The sequence below is a fragment of the Cariama cristata genome, unplaced genomic scaffold, assembly GCF_000690535.1.
Source record: "Cariama cristata isolate BGI_N322 unplaced genomic scaffold, ASM69053v1 scaffold27684, whole genome shotgun sequence".
In the NCBI taxonomy this organism is placed as follows: domain Eukaryota; kingdom Metazoa; phylum Chordata; class Aves; order Cariamiformes; family Cariamidae; genus Cariama; species Cariama cristata.
Genome location: NW_009615121.1, coordinates 4987 through 21428, shown reverse-complemented (window position 1 = coordinate 21428; position 16442 = coordinate 4987).

The following is a 16442-nucleotide window of genomic DNA, read 5'->3' as shown; positions in this document are numbered from 1 at the left end:
TCACAACATAGATCACAATACAGTTCTAATATAGTTTATAGTCTTTTTTTTTAAAAAAAAAAAAAGCCTACTGTTTCATTTTCATAAGCATAGCAAGCGTAATGCTGCTTATCCACAAATGCTAAGCTATGATACACGTTTACCAGTTAGCCAACCAGGCATTATGTTCTGTGGGAATAGGCGGCAAAATGCAGTGTTAAATTTTGGAAACAAAGGCTTGAATTCTAGCACAGACCTAACAGAAAATAAATATGACTGGTCTTAATCCCTAACCCCATTCACAGCATAAAACCACCAGGTTTTATAGATTTCATGATACCTAACAGCCTCTGCTCAAGGGTAGCTCACAACCACTGTATTGAAGTGTTGCACATCATGAGTCGTACCCACTTGCTGTGTTGGGTTCAGTTCTGGGTAGAAACTCTCTAGCTTTAACTTACAAAGTATGTTTTTTCCACAGTCCACTGAGGTTGGCTTCAACGGCCCTTGGATCAGGTCCTGTATTTTACTGATTTAAAGTGGAAAAAAATCCCCAACTGTTTATTGTCACTATAGCTCAATACAACTTCTCCAGAACAAAACCAGTTCAGGTTCAGATGTATGCATCAGCTGAAAGTTACATTTTAACTTTTTGTTTTTCACCTTGATTCAATAATTCAGTGCATTGACTATTGTAATTTGGGAGGAAAAAGCCCAAAACAGTAAATCATCAAAATACAAAAGAAAACCTTGATGATGTATTAGTAATAGTAAATATTTACAGTTAAGTTGTGCAATTTTGTTAGTTGAAGAACTGAGAGAGAGAGCACGATCTGAAAATCTTTGACAATAGCACTGATACTTTGAGGTAGAGGGTCCTATTGCCGTGCATAGCCCTAGTTTCTGACATCATTTAAACAAGACCTATATCATGTGCTTCCAGATCAAATGATGTAGGATTGGTGCTCAGCCATTTTGGAAGCTCTGCATATTTTGTGTCCCATTAAAACTGCTGCAAAATCATAGAAGCTAGAAATGGGAAAGATTTGTTAAATCAACTAGTACAGTCCCCACTCATCCAGAATTGTTCCCTACAGTGTATTATATGAAGTTTTGTCCAGTTTAGTTTTAAATGACTCAAGCAATGGGTCTCCTGCAACCTCCCTTGAGAGGGTACTTTGCAGGGTATTGAATCTCACCATCAGAAAATTGTTCTGTGCTCTTCAGCCTACATGTGCCTTCTTATTTAAGGTAAGAGTTCTGCAAGTAGAGATGAAGACTGTTTGGAGAGGGGAAGTTGATATTTGTCAAGATGAGTCAACTTTCTTTTACAGAATTTCTCCTATGAAAGCCCAGATGTCCTTGAAAAATAAAGCCTATAAATTATATACATTATTCTGGACTCCATCTATTCCCAAACTTTAAAACTTATTATAATTTCTTCTGGAAGATAGCACAGAAATATGTCTCATACCATACAATAATCTCAGTAACAAAAAAAACCATGGCTACCCCTTACTGACACTTCTTTCTACTTCCTCCCTTTGATACCATAGAAATTATATTGGTGAAATATTTGCTGTATGAGAAATGGTCAATGTTCAATGATTTAAACAGATTCAGCATTTTATCTATAGTATTCAACTGTGGGTCTAAAATGCAGATTTCCCGAGTTTTATAACTACAAGTAGAGACATTATTTTCATTGTCATGACTTCAGATCTTGTATTCATAATAATTTATTCTTTTTCCACCCAGACAACCGAAGAATCACTGGAGATTAGCATGCCTGTAAAATACCTGTATCATGTTAAAACGCCTGATATTAACTATAAGAGTTTGTGTTTTCCTATTTTTTTTGACACACAGTCAAGCACTTTCCAAACACAGGCTTTGCATGACTGTACCTGTAACTTTTTTTTTTTTTTTAAATTGGTATAGCAAGATTAAGCCAGGATTTCATCCTAACTAAAATACTCACACAGAGTAGTTCTCATACACAAACGAGTACTCACTGGTGACTGGCTCACGTAACAGATAATGTTTAACTAAGAGATTAGCATTGATGTATTAGTACAGCATATAGCTGGCTTATTCTTTTAAAATAAATTTTAAAAAAGCACATGGAAAGCTAGCAGAATGTGTGGTGATGTAAAAAGATACCACTGAAAATGAGAACAGAAGTCCCCAAGAAAGCAGTTAGCATAAATACGTAGTAGGCTACTTGCATTAAAGATTTTCCTTTTAATATACTTATAGATTGAGAACTCTGGGAAGAAGATGATGAATCTCATTTCCCTTTTCATATTCAAGCTTTTTAAAGAACCTTAAAACAAATCAGCTAACTTAGAATAACTGAGATAAAATACTGTAGGACTTCCATAAATCATGCAAAGAAAGATATTCTCCGGTAAAACTCATGCGTTTTCCTTTGTGTTAGTCCCATTCTTGTTGTACCTCATGGGAAGATGTCTTCCTGAGAAAGCTATCTTCTCACCATTTGTCTGGTCAGTTGAGAAGTAAAATGCTTTTTTTACAGGTCAATAATATTAAAACATGTTTCAGCAAGGTTGCCATGAGTACAGGTAGGAATAGATACCACGTTTTAGTGGCCCAGAATGCTATTGTTCATCATGGTTCTCTGGAAAGTTCAGTAAATAGCGTGATATCAAACAATGGTAAATAAACCATAGTAGTCTTTTTTTTAGTTCTTAATGGCATAGTACTAAGGCCAATATCAAATGAAATATAATTAAAGCAAGTTATTTAAATAAATACAAAGACCTCCCCACAAATAGAAATGAAAAAAAAACCCCAACAACCCAGGATCCGAACTAATATATGGCCACAGTTGTAACTCTGCAAACACCTTATGGGCAGGAAAGGTCTTAGGGTGGTGTTTCAAAAACAGGCAGAGATGAAATGAATGGGATTTTGCGAGAAAGCCAGTTCAACACTGTAGGAATCATTAAAGTAAAAATTAGGTTGCCTACTGGCTTGCGGTCTGATAGGGAAAGTCCCTCAATAGTGGATGATTTGTAAGCACACATTCTTATTTCAAACAGTAGGTTGCCTGTTCCCTCCTGTTTGAAGTGAGTTTAATATTCATAGATACATCTACAAGCTATTTACTCTGACCGAAGTGATAGGTTTTGGTTTTTAGTGCTCCTGCACCACGTGATGGGACTGCTTTGTGCTGGGAACCCTTCTCACACAACTCACGTATTTTCAGAACTTAAGCATCAGTAGGCCAGGTTGGTGTTTTAACCTAACAGCATATTCCCAAAGAAAATCAGAGAACTGGGAGGGGATGGGATTGGGGCCTTCTTGGGACCCTTTTTTCCAAACCCTACAGATTCTTAGTATTTGCAGAAACTCTGTGGCTTACACAGTTTTCATAAACGAAAGACATAGCCTTACCTGCCTAGGGTAATTTTAGAGATCTCGTGCCACGTTTGTGAAACCAAGGGTCTTAAAGCTGATGACCTGGCCCCAAACCAGTGTGGGTAAAAATATTCTACCCTCTTAAATTCCCCACTTGTTTCCACAGAGAAAAGGTGTTCTTCATTTCCTGTCAAAAACCGTGTGGTGCAGCATTGCTGTAGAGCATTAAACAGCTGCTCTGTCTTTCTCCTACCCCGTATATAATATGTATTTCAGTGAGCCTGTTTATAACAGTTTAGACTCTGCTAGGGTGAAAAATACAATGTACATTTAAAATTAATTACCTACATCATCTTTTGGTTTCTTGCCAGAAAATAGATCTTCTTTTAATTTTTTCATGGCCATTAATTGCTATAATTGCTATTTTATTCCTTACACATATTTATCAAGTAGTTATCCACACTGTCTGCTGTGATGACCCTGTTAATATTGCATAAAAATCACCTGACCAAATTGCTTAGGATTTTTATTGGAGTTACTCTTCATTTCCATGAAACAGCAGTTGTTCTAGAAGGGATTGTGTGAAAAGGGTGTGGCGATATGCTCCGTTATTTGTTCAAAAAAGATTTTGTTGACACTAAACAGTTTATTTAAACAGTCATATAATATGGAGGAGCTAATTCAGTGTTAAGGCATTAGAGCTCACTGTTTTAAAACATTCTTTTCAGTTAGAAATAACAAAACTCTTTGGTGTGCTTAGTATGAAGACACTCTAGAAAGTTGAGCAATAAGTAATTAAGTGTTGGAGAAAGTCCACCTGAAAATTACTTTAAATTGTTCCTGGTTCTGTTGTGTACTGTTAGTTTTCCTTTTAAAATATAATTTACAAACTGTTTCTGTAAGAAATCTTTCATAAATCTTTCAGTTGATTTGTCTGTTCACTGATTTTTGAATCTTACATTGTGTTCTAAACATTTCTTTTTCCATTATTCCTTTTGGCGATTCTTGAAAACTTTTACTTCTTCCTTCCTTCCTTCCTTTCTTTTTTTCTTTCCTTGTTTGTCTCTCTCTCTCTTGCTTTCTTTCTCTCTTTCTCTTTTTCTCCTTCTTTCTTTCCTTCTTTCTTTCTTTCCTTCTTTCTTTCTTTCCTTCTTTCCTTCTTTCTTTCTTTCATTATTCTCCATTTTGGACAAATACCTGCAAACCTACTTTGCCCCTTTAGTTTTAATGGATCTATACAAACATATTTCCTTCTGCTGCAAGGAACCATGTTCCCTAGGATACATGTATTCCCTGTGTTGCTCTGGTTGGACTGACAGGAAGGGTTTGTCTTTTACACCTTTTAAATTTGAGGCACAGGAATTGAAGAAATGATTGTGTGTGTGTGTGTGAAACTCTTCGCTCCCTATGACCATTGGTCCTGTGAAAAGGAGGGGAAAACACAGATTAGCTGGGATCATAGACTGGGAATCCCCAGTCTGGAATTCATAGACAATTATGACCAGAGAGGTTTACTTTCTATGTTATACAGGCCATAAAACTTCTTTTCATCTTTCATACAATGCAGAAAATAAATGGTTGCCTATAGCGAAAGTGAAGGTTATTGAGCTTAGTAACATACTCATTCCTTTCTGCCAGCGCGCGGAGCCTGCCTCTCTTACTGCCCCGTGTCTCTTACAGGCCGTTCATGGTAGAGTAATTTGATTCTGGTCTGTCACACAAGGTTGAGCAGCAACCTGAATATACAAATACTTGCAGCATTCATTATTGATAAGACTTGGAGAAGCATTAGATAATGTGTTACTTAATGTATTTATTGTAGGTGACTTCAGATGGATGATGACTTCAGATGGATGAAGGATTACATAGCACTCAGCAAATCAACACAAATTTCTCTGTTTACTTTTGGGCATGCTTGAAAGTCACAATGAGTCAGCTGAAACATAAACTGTTGACACAGCAGCTTTTCAACAGAGTTTGCCTGTCATCCAGGAGGTATAATGTTTGGAGGCCTTCAAGAGAAATGAAAAGTTTCTCTATGCAATCCGAGCGGCTTAGGTGTATTTAAAAAAAAACAAAACCCAAACCAATTTCAGACTAAGAACTTTGACGACACAACTTTTTCCCCTTTGTGTCTAAAAAACAGAGGATACTTTGTCATACAAGCTCTCCCTCCCCCACCCCTTCCAAACCAACAAAATGATGTGGAAATGCTACTGACCCTGAACTGCATCCCCCAAAGGCTAGGCCTTCTAATGAAATCAATTAAAGCAAAGTCAGGTCCCAAAGACAGGCAATATTCACCAGATAGGCACTGTGTTCCTAATTGTCATCATGTAATTGTCATAGCTGGAACAATTAAAGATGATTGATTCTGCATCATAGATTGAGTCATGAATCACAGTAAGTGGAACAAAATCTTTCCGAAGTAAATAAACATTAAAAACCTTGCGGTAGTTAGTGATGTATCATAAAAGACCTAGAAGTTGAGTTAAGATGCCCCAATGCTTTGGATGTGATGGCACAGCAAACTAGCTTCCACAGTGACCGTACTCAGGAGAAAAGGGCTTACTGTATACTGTTCAGGGCAATAAAAGAGCCACTGTTTTTCAACAGTCAACATTAAAACCAGGTAAGCAGCGTCTATTAAACCAGACAGAGCAGTCCATTAGCATAAAGACACTGTTTCTGGAACTTTAGCTAACTAACTCTATGTTTCGGATCTCTTTGAATACCTTAAAATTCCAAAGCAGAGCCAGATGACTGATGATACCTGTTGATGCAGCGCCTTCCAAGCACCAGTAACATCCCTGCTACAGATTCTCCGATTAAGGAAGATCTACTGAGTACACTGGGAGCACGGCAGAGGGTGAAGCCTCCCAGGCTGTGAGAACAGGGAAAGATGCGGCACAGCTTGTGATCTGCTGGACAGGAACTCCAACCATGCCACATCTGTGCCAGATGTGTTATGACACAGTTCTCAGCCAGAACAAAACAGATTCCTCAGACAAGTCCTGAGCTTTTTTCTGGTCTTGAGTTTTTCAGGCCTTCTGCAAGATGTTTTACACTGCAACCTCAGACATTATGTATTTTTCCTGGAATGGCTCCCATTTCACTTATCATTTTTAATGTTATTGTCCCAGTTACTAAGTAACATCAAGTTGCCGTACACTTCCTACCCTTTAAACGCTATTCCTGTGTTATACTTGATATTTTAAAGCACCCAGTCAATTCATTTAGCTATGTAGAAGGATCAGAGAAACAACATGTTTTATTGGCTCAAATATTGAAGTGCTTTAACTTCAACAAGCTGCAGCTCCATTCAGTGTAGAGTGCTTATTTGTAACTCAGTGTTCCAGTTTGATTTCCAGGCTAAATAAGAAGATTATTAAAGCAAAAGACTATGTTTTGGAGATACTAAATATATTATGAACTAACCCAATTCCACAGAGGATGAGAACTTTTTAGAAGTAATGTGGCCAGATCCAGCTTCAGCTGATGGAAAAATAAGTAGCTTATTTACATTTAAAGCAGTGAAATATTTTGTCCCTTGATTCAGAATTATAGACTCCCACATTCGTAATGCTTATTTTAGGCTTGCATAGCTCAGCTTTGAGTCACTGGTCAACTCATTATCATTACGCATTTATTGTTGATGTGCTATCTGTTTGCTCTGCACTATACATGAACTACTCCCACAAGGAAAACTTTAATTCCCACAGAGGTATCTTTGGAGGCATTTGTCAACTTGGAGTAACTCCTTTGTACTTGTCCTTTTATCTCTTTTCTCAAGTGACACAGAAGTAGCAATGGGAATATCTAATATGCTAAGACGTGCACTGTCAGATCCTCACAACATCACCCCCTCACAACATCCCGTCTTTGTTAGGCCAGGGTAATTAGTTCTTCTCATGGCTCATAATTAAAGCCAGATCTCATAGACTTAAACATTTTGGGAAAGAAGATTAATGATAGGCTCTCTGTTTTTGTGTCTCACAAGGGTGGGGAAATCATAACGAGGAGGAGGAGGAGGAGGAATGCAGAGGAAAGAAGCATTGTGTTCTGCGCAGTAATTAGAGAAAATGGCAAAGACACGACTTCTGGGGAGTGAAGAAATTAGTTTAATGACTTTCCAAATCATCATCTTCCCCCTTTTTTGGGGGTGAAATTTGCATGCAGTGCATTTCCCATGCCTTCAGCTTGAGTGCACCAGCAATGATCGCGATCATTTTCTTCCCACTGCGAAGTGCAAAGGGAAGCGTGGAGGCAGCAGCCCCCCGGCACGACTCAGCTGTCGCTGACGAGCTGTGAGTAAGCGTGGGTCCCAGGTATGTTCAGGGCAAGGGCCACGGACCAACATGTTCTCTCTATTTATTGTTTTGTTTTAGAATCTCCAAGAGAGATTGGAAAATCTGTCTTCCAAGACACTAACTGATATAGAGCTTTTGTTCTTGATTTTTCTTTTTAATAACTGTGTAGGGCTTGCTAAAAACATAATTAAAAAAAATGACTTTTGAGATTGCATTCCCCCACCCCCAAAAGACTTAGTGGTGAACACAGGAAAGTTTTGAGTCAAACTGTTTAAGACAAAACGTAAAAAAAACTGATTTAGTTATCCAAGTGTACATCTGTATCAGCTCTCTTAAATCCAGTGGAGTTCAATCTAATTTATAGTTGGGTAACTGACCTTGGAATCTAACCCAAAGTGCATTATGTACATCCCATGTCCAAGAACAGATCGTAAGTGCCTGAATGCAGGATCACTGTTCCCTTTCAGCTGTTGCTGTTATTATTTATGTTTTGTAGTACTATAACACCAAAGGGACCCCAATCTAATTAGGATCCCACTTTACTTTGGAAGATACATAAATCTATTGTGCAAGAAAGAGTTCACTCTAACCTGGGGAGACAGGTGAAGTATATTTTGAAGGAAGGAAACAAAGGTCAGGGAAAGAAGAAATACAGGAAAAAACAAAACTCTTTTGAAGCAAAGCGATCTTAGAAATGCACAGCGAAGTATTGGTCAGTTCTACACCTTCATTAGGATCCCTGTTATAAATAGGTTTACAACTGAGCTAAAAAGAAAAATTAGTAAGTCAGTGTCTCGGACAATAAACGAGGAAGGAAAGCAAGCTGTAGAACACTAATAAGTTCATGTGCCTGCTTAAATCAACAAGCTGAATAGTTTGTCAGTCCTGATTCCTGGAGGACTTGCATGGTTTGAGAAAAAAATAGTTTGAGATTTGTCTCTCATTTAAACTACTAAAATAAGCAGTCCTGGGATCATTTCATTTACTTCTGTTCCAGGCCATACCTATTCTATATGAACTGCCCCTAAGCATTATTCACCAATGACAGAGTTAATTTTAAAATAATATGGAAGTTGTCCCATCAGGTTCTCTGGTTACATAGGAACTTCTTCCATCTCCACAAACAGAAATTAATAGGAAAATTACAGAACTGGATCCCAGCCACAGGAATCTGTTCCCCTGCCTCTGCTCTCTAACATGAGTCAGTTTTGTACATGAATTTTTACCAGGTGTGGAAATGTATGTTACCACTGAGATTCTGTAAAACTCCTGATTCAATAGAGCTTTAAGTGTCTGGACTCCAAGTATTTAACTTAGGTTTATTGGCTCACTGCTTTTTAAGGAGTCTTAGGTGGATTAAGCTCTGCCTAGTAGGCCATGTACGTTACGTTTTCAGCAATACTTTTCCCCCTAGCTTCTCGCTTTTTAAACTGAGGAACAGAAAGACCAAAGTAAAACTAGCAAACCAGAAAGAGCTTACCTTTTTCAGATCTTTCCAACAGTTTAGAACGGTATCTGTGTTTCATCTTGTTATTTATTTGACTCACACTCTTCAGAGCGGGCTGCAAGTTTCAGGCAACAACTTGCATGCCTCAGAACTTGGAACGACAGAAAATAAAGGCTGTTCACAAAGAGCATCTGTGCACATTTTCATGCGTGTGCACATAGGTATATATCCACTAAGAAGTGAAAAAGTCATCTTTGGATCTTCTGCTGCTGAAAAAAAAAAGGCCTGTTATACACTCTCAAAATTGTAAGAGGTACCAGATTGAGAAGCTGGTGCGTTCTGATATATTTAAAATAATTAACATGCAATTCAAACCCTGGCTGAATTTAAAACAAGGTTTGGATGCCAAGGCCTTCTGAAAAACAGATCCCTGTGAACATATCAGAAGTGTGAAAAAGATTATTGGAAACTGATCCAAATGTTTAAAGTACTAGCAAAGTAAAGGCAGGCTTAGATTTTCTCTCACGTAACAGTGCCGGCTTTTGAGTCCATCCTCCTATGGCTTTCCATGTTCTTGACTGTTGTGATGGTTTGCGCAGTTTCCAGAAGGCCATGATTAGTGACATAGGCTGGAATTATTGAGAAAGATCCAAAGTTCAGAATTACAACCCTAATTAGCATTTTAGAAGCTGTGGAACAGTAAAAAGTTACAGTCGCTCCAGGGAATGGAAGAAGGACTGAATGTTTTCTCAAGGAACTTGTCATACACGTCTGGGACAGGAAGAGCCATCGGAACAGACCTTATGCTCAGGAAATAGTGTGGGAAAAGTTCAAAGGCTCATGTGGACCCATGCATCTCGTGAGACAGAACTGAGACTGTAAAGATAAACGTAGCGATTGGCAAAAGAGATAATATAAGTACAAATTTTCAGTGGCAGAGAGTTGAGACGAGAATTAATCATTTCTGTTTGAGCATATGTGATTGTTCATAGACAAGTAAATAACCACCATAAATATACTAGCCATCTCGACTAAACTAACAGGTAAGTAATTATTTGTTCAAATATTGGGTACAAGAATTATACTTATGGTAGGGTTGTCCAGATTTCTGTCCAGACTCCTTTTGATTTCTAATTTTTTTCTTGATATTCCAGTCACGAATGCTCCAAAATTTAGAGTATTGCCATTCCTGTTGTTTCAGGCTTTTGTGGATTGCTGTTGTAGAAATAGCAAAGAATGTGTGATCACTAGTGATGGGGAAGAAGACAAGTGTTAATACTCGGTCCTGGTCAGTCTGACCACAAAGGAAGCAGAAATGTACCTTTTTTTCTAGAGGATGCAATTCAGATTTTGTCAATGGACAGAAATAAGAGAAAGCTTAGAAGAAAATGAGGAGGAATAAATGGTTACAAGAACCAAATCTTCCAAATCCTTTTTCAACTCTGACAGAGCTCGTCAATACATTTGCTTGACTAAAGACCAAGTTCAAAAGTAATGTGTTAACATTTAGCTCTGAACTTTTTGCAAGTGTGTAACTGTGAGCATTGTACATGATAAGACCTACATTCTTCAAGTTAAATAAACATAATGAACAGATGCAAGTTATATCCTAAAAGTCTAAGCTTTCTTCGTGCTTTTTAAATGTTAGAGGATAAAGTGGATTTTGGAGCTTTTAATCACCTTTGTTGCAAGCTTGTCTCTTCAAGGGGCTTCCAGAGCAAAGCAAGCCACAGCCTGATTGATCATTTTTAAAGGGATTCCACTGGCCACATATGCACTCAAAGCAAAGTCTTTTATATTTCCTGTGACAAAAGTAATCCTGGTTAGGTTCACAAGGTGAATACAGAAGAAAAACAAGAGAATGAGAACTAGAAGAAACTTGTATTTCCCATTCTCAGGCTTACCATGCACAGTGCTTCCCACCTTCAGCCATATGGGAATTCCTCTCCCACAAAAATAAATAAGTAAACAAACCTTTTTGCTCTTCTTTTCTCGAGAGACATGAAACAACTAGAAGCAGTCAGAAATGCTGGATAGTCCTAAGAAAGAGAACTCTGAGGAAAACAAAAACAACCCCCCAAAAACTTTACGTAAAGTCTCCATCAGCTTCCTGTAAAAAATTGCGTTTGTTGTTTACTGCTACACTCTGTCTTTAAAACAGCAATAACAAGGCAGAAATTTACAGTCATTTAAACACTGTGGACAGGCTTTGCTAAGGTGCAGTGCCTAGGCTACTGATAAAACAAATTAGCATCGGAGTAAGAATAGGACAAGATAGTGCTATGACAGAAATAATATAAGGAATAATAAGAACCCAGGTGTACATAATTAAGATTGTAATTCAAGCAAAGGGTTCTGGTGACATCATTTATCAATGTCACTACAAACTCTCCGTGGAATTACAGCTTTGTATGTAGAATTCAGATATACGCGATTTGTTGGAATACATGAGGAATGTTTCTATTAAAAGTAGACAGACAATATGTTAACCTCAAGTAGTGGTGGTGACAGGATGAGATACAATGAGAAGTGGTTTTTCTTATTCTAGTAATGGAAGAAAGATCAAACAGTCGGAGTATTTCTAAGATATTTGGAAATTAAATTTCTTTAAAATACTGGCTAGGGATTATTTTTTTTCCCCAAAAGCAACAGAAAAAGTTTGAGTTCTAGTGTGATTCAATACTGCCATAAAAAGCAGTGTTTACTGCAGAAGGGAACAAAGGAACAGCCAGAATTACTGACTTTTCTATCTTATTGTATAGCACAAAATCACATTAAAACAAGCTTAGGAAAAATATTTCTATTAAAAGGATGACATAAAATATTTACAATTAAACACAGAGTAAAGCTAGTATTAAATTATTAATTGCAAATTAACTCATTTTTAGGAGGAAAAAAGAGTGAGCACTGATGCTTTTAAATACATGTGCTGAAAGATGATAATCTTTATTTTTTGTGGATGTCTGATTTTGGTTTTGTTTATTCTTATAAGGAGAATGCTTTTATGAAGATAATTATGAAACAGAGGCCTCACAGTCTCTGTGAATTTTGAGGGTATTAATTGAACTTAAAAGACTAATTAACATAAAACCACATTCTTAGATTAGACTTCTAAATATAATTTCAGTGCCAAGCTACTTGTTACTCCATCACCTTGTGGACTTTTCAGCCTCACTCAGATGCCCATGGTCCTTACACAATAAACGTGAATAGCATCTCCTTGTGAAAGCAACGTTCAGTTAATAGTGATGCCAACCAGAAATACAATGCAAAATGATGGGAGACTTGACTACTGACCGATTAGAGATAAAGATCCTGACCAATGCAGTGAGAAAAAGGTTTCCTGTGACTGGATAAATTTAGCGCTGAATCTCACCTACATAATATGCCTACAGCTATAGCTCTATAGCTATAAAAATTCACAAAATTATTCAATGCACTGGGTGGATATTTCTTTTTCTGTTACTTTCTGAAGGACTCTGATGCCCATAAATAGCATACCTTATGAAGTGTCCAGCAAAACTTGTGGTGCTCTTCAATACAATCTGTGAAATGTTGTGTTTATGGGTTCTACATGGACACTGATAAAATCAGCAATTTTTCAAATTTGGCATTTGTATACTGCAATACTATCTCAAAAGATAACGCATTCTCTGAAACTTTCAGAATATGCTGACTGATATTATAAAGTTGTAGGTTTTGTAGTTCTCATTATAAAGTTGTGGGGTTTTTCAGTTTTCTGTTGCTGAAGTACCTAACTTTTGTGAAAATTGAAGTGCACATACATTTGGGAGTATGTGGAATTACAGTATGTCTAGTCCAAGTTCAGAAGTCTTGAAAGTTTAGCTCTGTATATGATGCTTGCAGAGAGTGACTTGAACAGTAGGAGTTTTGACCTTCAGTAACTTAATTTGGAAAGGAAATTTCGTCAAACTAGCTCGATGTAGGAGTTCTCATCAAGGATTAATGCATAGAATCAATACGAACTTTTTATAGCAGACTATTTTTGAAAGAGGACAACAAAAGGTTAGAATAGTTTAAAACTTGAAAAAGCAAATTAGTATGACTTAAAGCGGGTAGTACAGGAATGAAAATGTAAAAAGTGGGGATCTTGATTTCTTGCCACATTTGGTAATACAATACAACACAACAAAATATAGAGAAAACCGATTTTAAATTTTTTTTTTTATCTCTTTGCAACCATAGCTGACTTATAAACACTGGACTACTCCGTCTCTTCATCTCTTCATGCTGGTACTGAATGAAAAACACTCATGGTTGCAACTGACTGATGCTACTGTCACGATTTTTATATTTTCTACAAGGTCAAAATTGCATATTAACATACCTCTTTGTTTGAATGTTTAAAGCCTTAATTACCTCCTAAACAAAAGAGTTATGGGAAACACATGAATACAGCTCTTCTTTAAGTTGCTGTACACACAAATCCCACTTCTGAAGCATAAGAGCTCCTGGAGCGGGAGCCAGGACCTGTAACTAGCAGCAGATATTTTGCATGTCCTTATGTTACCTTGCCTAAGGAGCTAAAGGACAGATTGATCCCACTTACTGTCCCCATCACCATCTCCTCTCCCCTTGGCTCTCCTTTAACTACAAACCAAGCTCAGATATGACTTAGCATAACTCCAACCTGACATTTTTCTCCACTGCCATATGGCAGACTCCCAAAAGCTTGCTACCTACCCACGTGCCATTTGTGTCCAGCAAAGTTTGTGACCTTGGGGAAGCTCCATGAGCACTGGGGGTGTTTAAGAGGTTTTACAGGTATCTCTGGCTACCTCTAGCCACTCCAGCACATCCATCTGTGACAGATTCCAGTATATTTCAATCCATTTCAGAATACTGTTAAAACTCTGGCCAAGACTTTGCAGATGATACTAAATGTGCCTTAAGAAAAATTATACAAGCTTTATGTAAAAGTAAAAATCTTTCTGATACCATGATTTAATTCAAGCTCTCAAATTTTTCTGTTTCTGAGACTTGTTAGGGCAGATTTATAACTAGTCTCTTCTTAGACCTCTCCAATCTTCACCTGTGGTCTTTGGAAGCAGAGCAGGCTAAGTAAGCTCCTAAAAGATGGCAAGTTGTTTTCTCAGATAAGCTATATTCTTGAGCTCTTCCTCTCCTCATTCCCTTCCTTTGGCTTTTTCCTGAGGATGAGGCAATGACATCAACTTCTTAATTCTCTTAATTCAGTGCAGGAAGAAAAAAAAGGGTATTTGTACGGCATTTGTCTCTCAGCCCTGACATTTCGGTTCTTCTTTGTTTTCCTTTTCCTCACTCATTTTTATCTTTTGTAATTTCTGCCTCTTCCATTTACAAGATGCTTGTTCCTGTACCCAAATATTTGGTATTCCTGCTCTCTGGACTATTTCTTGTCTTCCCTCCTCTGGAAGCTGATTGTATCTTCAAAGACAGATGAAGATGCCTCAGGTGATAGACAAAGACAACAATCCTCTTTCTCCAAACCTCTCCATTCTGGTTTGGAAGTTGACTGCGGTTTAGTGATATTTTCAATAATTGCTGGTTGATACTCTGTTTCCAAACGTGAGCTCTGCTTTCAACAGCACAACGATAAAGATGTAGTGCTTAATAATGAAGAACAGCATTTTTTATTTTACAAAACAAGCCTCTCAGCTTCAGTGGTGTTATTCATGAATAACACCTTGTGCATATGCATTATGAGACAGTGCTTAATTGAATGATTGCATAATATGTTGTTCCACAGAATAAAATATGAAATATTCATTAGGCCAGAGAGAGAGTTAGAATGCCTGGTGGTTAAATCACTCACCAGGGAAATCCAGCTCCTACTCCTTGCTCCAAGTGAATATGTAAGTAGTTTATACAAAAAGGCTTTAAAAGCAACTAGAAATTTTACCCCCAAATATACTATACCCTCATGGCTAGTGTACTATCCCAACAGGAAGGAGTATGCTCTGAGTGGGGCATGGAGAAACACAGTTAAACGTAGATCACCTACATCCTTTCATGTAGTTAAAGTAGTCAGATGCTTTAACCGCTAGGCAGCTGGGTTTAATGGAACCAAAAACTCCCTACAGATTTTATTTTTCAGGAAATGATTGACTTGGTATAGGTGCCTCATTCAGGAAAGAGTTTCCAGATGTGACTCCAGAATAGAAGGAAGCACTTTATTGCAGTCTAAATTCACGCTTAGTTAAGTCCCTGTGAGGAATACGGTGTAGGCAATTTGCGTATATCCTTAGCTTAAAGTGGTGGGCTCTCCACTCACTTTTAGCCGCGCTGAGTCAGCTGCTCAGAACCCTACTCACCTCATGCCTTGCACTGGGAAAATGGGAATGGTGGTAGGATACCAAAAACGTTGCAGTAGTCTTTATTTCAACACCTAAATCCTGTTGCAGATTTAGCCTTTGCCAATCTGTGAGGAGGAAAGATCTTCAGGAAACATGTGTAGGTAAAGTAATACCTAACATAATACCCTCAAATACATTAAATTGACCTCATAATAGTTGCATCTGTTGGAATCATGAGAAAGCTTATTGAAACAATAGTGGAACAGAAACCTGTAATCAATAAAATTAGGAGGAAAAAGATACTTTTAAAATAAAATTAATTAAAAAATAATTTCCATCGCAGAGAAGAGTTGGCTCTGTCAAAATATATGTATGTGTTTCATGAGTTTCAGGTAAATAACAATAAAAAAATTCCTTTTGATTTTCTGCAGGGTATCACAGAAAGGCATTCTCCTGGCATATTTATTTTTGCATTTATTCAGGGGAAAAAAAAAAAAAAAAAAGAAAGTGAGATTGGGGAAATAACACACTCAGGGGAGACAGAATCAGTCAGAATAAATAAATATGCCCAAAACAATAACAGAAGCAAATGTGGCACCAAATATCACTGATGGACAAAGAATACATTAATTCAGTACTGCAAATTACTTTTGCTTAAGGCAGACGTACTTCGTATACCCTCTTAATTATTGCTCTTCTCATCAGTTTGCAACTCAAAGCACATTCTCTCAGTAGCAATTAGGGAATGATACGATTATACGAAGCTCTAGGAACAAGGGAAAGCTTCTGAACCAAAACACTAGAGAATTTTTTTTACAGTTTGCATTGTAACAACCACCTTGTGCACTGTCCATCTGGAGAACCCATTCCACATCTTCAGAGGCTGGGGAAACATTCTGGGCCTACAGAGAGTTCGACTTTTATATATTGTATCTTTTCAACCCACCTTCTCTTTGGCCACTCAGCCTCTTCTCAACTGTGGAGAAGACGGGAGGTGGATGTTGTAGCTGACTGGTGAAGCAAAGG